This window comes from Chlamydotis macqueenii, chromosome 16 (assembly GCF_036417535.1).
Source record: "Chlamydotis macqueenii isolate bChlMac1 chromosome 16, bChlMac1.mat, whole genome shotgun sequence".
NCBI lineage: Eukaryota > Metazoa > Chordata > Aves > Otidiformes > Otididae > Chlamydotis > Chlamydotis macqueenii.
The window spans coordinates 14254243-14263013 of NC_141571.1; positions in this window are offsets into that span (position 1 = coordinate 14254243).

An 8771-nucleotide genomic window follows, 5' to 3' on the forward strand; every position below is an offset into this window, starting at 1 on the left:
CCGTGAAGAGTGAGCACGTGGATCTGCAATGCTTCAGTGTCGCTGTGTGCTTCCCCTGTGTGCTGGACGGCCACGGCTCCGCTCTCCTTTTAGTCCCACACCATGCATTAACAATTTTAACACGTACAAACGAATTGCCAGGAGAGAGCGCAGAAGGTGAAATGACTACTGTAATGTTCGGTTTAAATTTCACGGTGTTTCATGCTGGTTTATTCCTTTGTGTGGCTTCACACAAATACAGAGCAGCTGGATTTCTGCAGGTAGCCTCAAATACAAAAAACTTCCAAGACATTCAAACCAAGTGCCACTTGCAAAAGAGTGAAAGTCTTGGAGAATGTTCCTGAACCAGGAACTTAATCGTAGGAGTCAGGGATTATTTTAAAATGTTTCATTTGTATCTTGAAACCTGTTAATAATTACGACATTTCAAGAAGGGCTTGGCCAGCTCTCCCTCATAGTTGAGACCTCAAGGATAATGCTGCTGCTTTTCTTTTCCAGGCCAGACTGTGTGACATTCCATGGGTTCATAACGTATTTATCGGTGTAACCATCTGTGCAATAATTTAACAAGTGTAGGTAAAACCTTTTGTTTAATCCAGGAAGCATTTAAAGATACAGTGCTCCTCTTGGAACATAGCAGTCTACCAACGTATTTCAGTTCTCACCTTACACTGGCAATATTAAATTTCAGTAACTCTGTTAAGAAAGACTTGAGTAATCTGATTTGAACAGAAATCAAGAAACATTATTAGAGTTTGACCGTACTGGCTCTGTGACCTCTAGTTGTAGAACCCTCTTTCCCTTTCAAGCCAGCAGAAACTTGGTCAGTATGGAGTACTGCATCTTTAATTTTCCTGCTGTGTTTTTTGTGAAGTTCACGGGAATGGCGATTTCAGTGAACGCTGTTCGCTGTTCCGTAGAGCGGTACCGAACTTGAACTGCAGTGTCATCTTTTAAAGAGCGTTGTAATAAAGCAACGAGATATGGAGCAGAACGGTGTTCAGCCCTTTTTCAGGGGACTTCAGGTGATTTTAAACCCCTGTGCGTTACTGTAGCTTATGTGGCCTTTTGAATGAAGTTAGTACAGTTGGCATCTCCGAGTAAACTCAAAATGCTTCATGATTAAGAAAGTAGGAAAGTTCTGTTACAATATGAGCCTGAAATTGTCAGATTGGACGAGAGTGAGTGACATGAAGAGCATGAATGTATGTCCTGATGTGCTGGTATCACGCGTATTTGTCACTGCCAGCAGTGAGGGAGAAGGAAGCTGCCGGTGTTGATGACAGAGCCAAAACTGGGCGATTAATCTCTGTATTTCATCAGAGTTTCATAGTCTTAAATAGTAATTTAAGATCTATTTGAATTAACAACAGTTTTAAGACAACATTTGTTGACTCCTTTGTTTAAAGAGAGCTATAAAATAGAAATTAAAGCAGTTGCAATTAGATTTATGTACTCAGAGCTTTTATTAGCTTGGCTACAATGGCACGTACCACAGGAGAAGGGGTCACTTCTAAAGCAGCTTTTCTTTCCAAGAAGCAAGATTCCTCTGGTGAATCCTTCAGCTGGCGGTGATGCTTCACATTCCGATCCAGTCTCTTTCATTAGCCAAACAGCCGTGTGAGTACTCCAGATGATTCATGACTGCACTGAGGTTTGTGTAAATCTAAAATTTCTTTTATTATGTTCTTGGTCAGCAGGACTGAATCCTGTCTGCCTTGCACAATTTAACTGTATTTTTTTTTAATTTTATTTTATTTTTACACAAAAAGTGGACATTTAGGTTGGAAACCAGCACCGGTATTATTCCACTGATACTGATTTTTGCCATCGTGTCCTGTGCTAAGGGCTGCTCTGTGTGTTGGATGCAGGGTTTTCGCCTGGGATTACTTCAAGTAAACAGGATGTGCTGGTTCTGGAGGGAGGTTTTGGCTCTGTTCTGACAGCATATGGAGGCCAATGACCTAGAAACGTACAAAATACCATGGAAAGCAGTAATGTGCATTCTGAATTTCAAGCTGAGCACAATCAGCAAAAGCTGATAGAAGTGGAGTCTTTAGGAAAGTGAGGTGGAGCTGGGTTGTTCCGGTGGGAAGCCGTAAAACCCAAAGCTCTGACGTACGCACGGCGCAATCCTTCATCATCTGTTAAGTCACTAATTTGCAAGGAGGCCAAGACATGTTGCCTGTCTGTCTTGGGTCCAGCTGTTTGTGCTCTGTCAGCGAGGAGCTGCACCTCATCAGTAACGCGGGAAGAGAAAGGTCAGCCTCCTCTTCTGAGCGAGCGCTGCTGGTTTAGGTGAGATGAAACTTCACCATGTTTTTCTGCCCTCAAATGACGTTGCCACAATGGCAACGTTTAAGCTGGCTAAAAATGGAAGAGATGAAATAAATACTGAAAAGACCTCACAGGAGAAGCCTACGTGCACTTGCAGTCGCTGAGGGAAGGTGGGAGAGCCCGAGTCTCTCTGGCAGGGCTGGGTACGAGGACTGCCAAGAATACACTCGTGTGCTACCACACCAGGATGGCGATCGCTGCTCAAGCAGGAAAAACCAGTGCTATCAGCTCTTCACAGTTTGTAAGCCGTTTTTTGTCTCTCCCTTTAAGCTCTGCCAAAGCGTGCTCGCTCTGAGAGGCTGCTCAGCTTTGTGAGGCTGTTGAATTTTACAATAGATAAATCAGCCTCTGCCAGGAAATGCAGAAAGGCTGGAGTGTGTCTTGATGAAAAAAAAAATATCTGCCACTTCTGATTGAAGTGCTGCTGCTTAATATTAGCAGTTCTTCACTGGATTGCTCAAGTTGCCCGAAATGGAACAGTGTTTGACTATCTAGGGAAAAACCCACTTGTATATACTCCCCCCCCCCCCCCCCCCCACTGACATGGACGGTTAATATGTGTAAATCGATGTGCCAGACTGTATAAAGGCTGTTGTGATCAAGGTCAAACTAGGAATTCTCCTCTTTACAGAAACCTTTCTGTGGTGTTATTGCGCAGAAGCCTGTTACAGTTCAACTGCCCATTCACAAATTTCCCATTGACTCCAGCCATCAGCTGTCCCTTCCCAGCTGCACCTCAGCGCAGTACACTGGGCTTGAACTGCAGATTTAGTCTATCTAGGCAGGGCTTAACCATTCAGCTTGGGCTCCCCAGTGTTACTGTAGTACAGAGGAAAACAGAGAGGGTCTGAATCTAAAACCAGAACCCACGAGGCGTTGGAGGTGAAACGGCTCAGCCGTGCTTGGCTGCCGCTGCCGGTGGAATGGGAGGCGTGACGAGAAAACTGGAGCTGACGTGTTCAGGTGAACGATGTCTGAATGTCGGTGCCGGTGGGAAACACTCGCGCTGTGAGTAGTTGCTGCGTGGCAGCAGCTCAAGAACAGTAAATCTTCCTTGGGCTGTCGTCCATTTGCTTGTGTAGCCTCCGCGGCTGCATTCCTTGGGCTGAACCTCCTCCAGATGAGTCCCAGCGCAAACCCTCTCTCACACTGGTTGCAAGGAAGGGCTGGGGCAATGTCCCAGCTCCCAGGGAAGATGCTATTTTTGGAGGTTGTGTTCAGAGGGACAGTGCCGATGAGGAGCCCCGCTTCTCTTCCTGCGGAGGGGATTGTGTCACTGCGTGGCTGTTGCAGGAGCCAAGCTCAAACGGGGTCTGAGCAGCCGGATGCAGGGTTAGAAATGTGTTCTGCTTGTGGGTCTGCTTATCCACAGCCTGTCCTGTCCTCTGCCCTTGACTTTCACACTGCATTAAGCCTACACCATGCAAATTCCTCTTCCCCCAACCACACACACAGCCTGTTAGCTACCTTAGGATTTTGGCTCTCCCTTCTCTCCGGTTCACTGCACCAGGCTGGATGGAGGCAGTTTAAAGCTCAGGCTGTAGCAAACACCAGGTTCCAGGCTGTTCTGTTAACCCCTGCTGTCCCAGCCCTTTGCTTTTAAACCAGTTTAACAGCCCTTTCCTTACGGCGAGGAAGCAGCAGACCGGTGGTATGGAGCCAGGACAGGGCTGTGCTCTCCATCATTCCTGATACCGGTGCGGCACGGCAACTGCCAACAGTTCTCTTCAGTTCTCTAGAACTGGCTCCTGCCCGTGCCGTGCAGCATCTGACACGGCCCTGACCCGGGTTAGGGTCTCCAGATCCTTGGGAGGCTTTCATGGAGCCGGGGCAGCAGAGCTGCCCCTCGCAGACCCCGTGTCCCCGTCAGGGTGGTCTGCAATGCCTGACTCGGATCTTAAAAAAGAGCCTCAGGGTGAAGGGAGGGAATTAAACTCATCTGGCCTGCTGCCGTCTGGTGCCCCAGCACTGGAATGGGAGCTGGAACTCAAGGATCATTGAAAGTTTTTAATGTTTCTCTACTAGCTGTTGGGGAATGAGGAAGTAAGGATGATGCAGGTTCCATGTCTTGTTGCGTAAGAATGGGGGGTGGTTGTTGTTGTTGTTCTTTGTTTATCTTTCCAATGAAGACTTTAATTAGTTCATTAGCAGGGAAGTGTTTGGTGATGTTTCCATTAAAGCTGCAGGTCCTCGGGCAGGGCAGTTGTGGAAGAACTTCATTTTTCAGGTTTGTTTTTTGTTGTTGTTGTTGTATTTTGTTTGTTGCAAGCTAAACTTCTTTTCCTTGTAGTTTTGGAGAACCATGACTGAGCTGTAATTGTTTACAATTTTGAGGGAAACAGATCCCATATTTGCTGTTTTGAAGCCAGCCAGATTATTTTGACTTACATTTGATTGCTTGGGGTTAGCAGCCTTTCTTTTCTGTGGAAAGACGCTATATATATTGCTCTAACATCCAAATTTATTTTCTGGAACAAACTGAAGGACACTCAATGACACGAGAGCTCCAGCTGAGATTTATAACTGGCTAATGAGAAATTGCTGAATAACGTGCTCATTTTCTGCCAGTTCAAGGCAATAAATCTTCGAGAACTTCTAAGAACGCTGCTCTCCAGTCTCATTATCAGCTTCCAACACAGAGATGAAGGTGTCTCCGCGGTGCAACTCGCCTCCCCGGTGCACAGCGATCTCAAGGCTGGCTTTAATGGCTGCGAGACCGTTCCCCTGGGCGCTGTCGGTGAGGGATCTCCCGGGAAGGCGCGCTCAGCATTGCTGATCTGGTATTTCAGCTGTTTTTCTATGGAGGTGTTTGCTGTGAGGTGGCCTCCAGAATTTGGTGTGGCGATGACATCAAGGAGTTAAGCAGCAAATAGCCTCAGGAGTGGATTGGGAGGTTTACAGCCAAATATATTTTTTTTTTTTTTTTTTTTTTTTTTTTCCGTAAGCCTGGCCCCCAAACAATGCTGTGCTTTCGCTGCCCAGCCTGGCTGGCGGGGCTCCAGCCCAGGTGAACACACCTTACTGGGGACAAGGAATTCCCCGGGGGAAAATGGTTTCTGGCAAGAGCAGCTCGCTGTCAGCTGGCCTTTCTCACACAGGAAACAACGCAGGCCCTGCAAAATCAGGGGTTTTATGGTGTTGACGTTGGCTGCGAACTCCTTTGCTGAATCAAAATCAGCGTGTGGGGCGAGAGGCGATGGCTGATGGCCAGCTGAGGCTGCTGCCGTCCCACGTGCCAGCTCGCAGCAGGAAAAATCAGAATCCCGGTCTGTGGCCAGGCTCTCTTGCCCTGCACAGGAGGTTTTTCTTTTTTTTTTTTTTTCTTGATAATTTGTGCATTTGTAATTTAAAAACAAACTCATCGAATTCCCTCCTGTCTTTTCCTCAGCCCTGCTTGGGAAAAAGAAGTGAAAAAAAAAAAAAACAAACCCAAACAGTGGATGCTAAACCGGCTAATTGACATTGTACCAGTGTTGGGAGCTGAAAACCAAGAGGACTGGCTGTCCCCAGCAGTGCCTCTCTCTTTTCTGAACACGTAAAGAGTCAAACCACTCGCTAATCTATTGAAACAGGAAAAATCCCGACTGCAGTTCCTCTGGAGAGGAAACCTGGATGAAGTGACGGCAGCGCTGCGTATTCAGTGTAGCCCTGGACCCCAAAGCCGCAGGATGAATGACACCTTTCATTTGTAGGCCTAGCTGATAACTGATTAAACCTAATTAATTCTGGCATGTATGGAGAGTGGGGAAGAAATCTCTGGGGATGTGCCAGCCCTGAAACGCTGTCGCCTCCGGGATGGAGCTAACGGCAGCTTGCTCAGCGTGTGTTCCCTCCAGCGACGCAAAATGCCTTGGGGGAACGGTGTCAGATCTGCAAAGGATGCTCCTGGGGGTAAATCAGAACCTGGTGCTGCGGGCAGGGGGCTGCCTGGTTTGGGTTTAACGTCTGGTTTCTCCTGGGTTCAAGAGGTGTCCAGTGTAAAAACCCAAGGCTGTGATGTTCGGGCTGCTGGGCTGGGGAGAGCAAAAGTTGCTCCAGGTCCAGATCCTCGTGCTGACATGGACCAGGAGCGGATGCCAGGGAGAGGAGATGGGAAGTGGTGAGCGATCCCTGCGCTGACACATTGGTGCAGCTTCCAGCGGTGAAGGCAGGAGTGAGCATCCGGATTATCACGTTCAGTGCCGAGACCTGTCCTGTGTGAGTTCACCTAATCCCTTTTTAAAACCCATTTAGATTTTGAGGCTTAATATTCAAAATGGCACAATTTAATTTTATGCTGGTGAAATCCTACAATTTATCTCAAGCCTGGTGACTCATTTCACTAGCTTGGCCCTTGTCCTTGCTGGGAGACCAGCTACTCCACGGTCACCTGCTCTGTCCCTCGGCTGAATTCTCTCAGCGCTTGAGAAGGGGAGGCAATATATTTTTAGTATCTTCTCTTCTTTTTTTTTCTTTTACTTTTTTTTCTTTCTTTCTTTTTTCTCTTTTCTTTTTTTTTTCCTTTCTTTTTTTTTTTTTTTTTTTAAATTTCTTTTTAGGAAGACATTTACTATCCTATGAGTAAAACAGCAGCAGTTTCTCCCTGGAGGGGAGCCAGCCTGAGAGCCACGGCAGAGTCCGCCTGCGCGCACAAGGGGAGCCTGTTTTCCTGCGTTTACGGCGCGGCGTGATCTGCCAGGACGCGGGAGAGACCGTGCTCCAGATAGAAGGAGCCTTGTTGGTGCAGCCCAGTGCTGCTGCTCTCCAGGCAGCCGCTGTTTGACTTGGACGGGAGCATGGAGACCGGGATGTATTGGATCCCAGTAGCCACACCTCTGCTGTGCCTCCGTCCGCAGAGAACCGGCGGTGATGCTGGCCTGAGGAAGACCAGCGTGCCTCCAGCTACAGGGGTGCCTTTACCCTGCGTCACCTCTTCCTTCTTGCTCTCTCCCCATCTCTGCACGTGCAGAAATGTCTTCTGCCACCTTCCCCCTCCCTGCTCAGGCTGTGCTCTGTACTTGGCCGTCTGGAGATGGGCAATACGTGAGAACTGACGTCTGCCGTGGTGTCAGTGCCTGTCCCATCAAGGCGGGCAGCCGGTACCCTCTGCTTGCACCCTGGTCAACAGGATGGGGCAGAAAACCTAGAGAGAGTATCGGCTGAAGTCAACCAAGTTCATAGCCATCCCAGCAGGGAGAAGGTGGGGAGATGAGCAGCACTGGCACCCCTTGGCAAAGCGATTCCGCAAACTGCGCCCTGAGGAACGAACTGGATGACTCAAGCCCTGCGGAAATGTGCCTCGGTCTGTGTGATGTGCCTTCTTGTGCCTTGAAGTGCCGGGTCTCTCCTGGGATGATGTGAAAACCCCCTCCCAACTTGGCAGTGATTTACCAGCGTGTGGCAGTGACCATATCAGCTGGGGGTTACTGGGCTCTGCACCCCTGCCTGGACTCTGAAGAGCCTGCAGGGCATCTGTCCCCCTCTCTGAAACGTTTCAGCATCCACCCCTTAGGAATCCAGGAGCCCAGCTGTCACCACCTGAAATCTCACTTCTCAGGACTCGGTGATAAAAGTATTTCAATGATTTGCTTTTGGGAGAGAGGTCAGAAAAGGTAAGGAAGGCGGTTTGGTTTGTAAAAGCTGCTCCGGCTCCGTTCACACGCGGCCCTGCACCCACAGGCAGCGAGCGGCGCTTTGGGACACGGAGCCCTGGGAGCGCCAGCACCGCGGTCCCCGTGCCAGCTCGCCGCTCCGCGGGGCGGGAGGCACACAGGTCTCCCTTTGATTTCGGGCCTTGGCCCCGGCCGCTGCGTGCTGCGCTTCTCGGAAGGCTAACCCGAGCTTGTTTGGTTTAGCGACGTTCCGGCGCGGGGGGAACGCGAGCCTGGAAGGGTCGGCTGGTGCTGATGGGGGTTTGGCTCACTGGCTCCTCGCTGGTGGGCTGCTGCTAAAAGCTGAGCTGAGTAAAGCCAGCTTTCCTTCACTGGTGCTTCATCCGGCTTCAGATTGAAGCAGAATCTCCTTAGCTGATGCAATTTCCTCCCTGTCCCTCAACCTCATCCTCTCCACCTTCCATTCTGGGAGGCGTCCCCCCTCTTTTGCATTTCTGTCCTCTATGCCAGCCAGTGTTTTTCACTCCCACTTTAACTAATAGACATATAATTGCACATGCATCCGATGGTAACGATGGGTGTAATTAACCATCTCCACGTCCCAGGTCCTCTGCCTTGTTTCTTTGCTGATCACTGTCACTTCCAGGTGCAGAAAATACCTCAAATAATGGCAATGGCTGGTGGTGGCTGTGGTGGGTGTCAGTGCCTGGGGGTAATTTTAAAGGCTCCACGTAATACAGGCAAACAGCTTGGCACTAGCAGAGTCCCGGACTTGTCAGCGCCAGCTCTTGCTAATTACAGCCCGCACTCCTCCACCCAACCTCTGTGAGGGCTGCCCCAGCC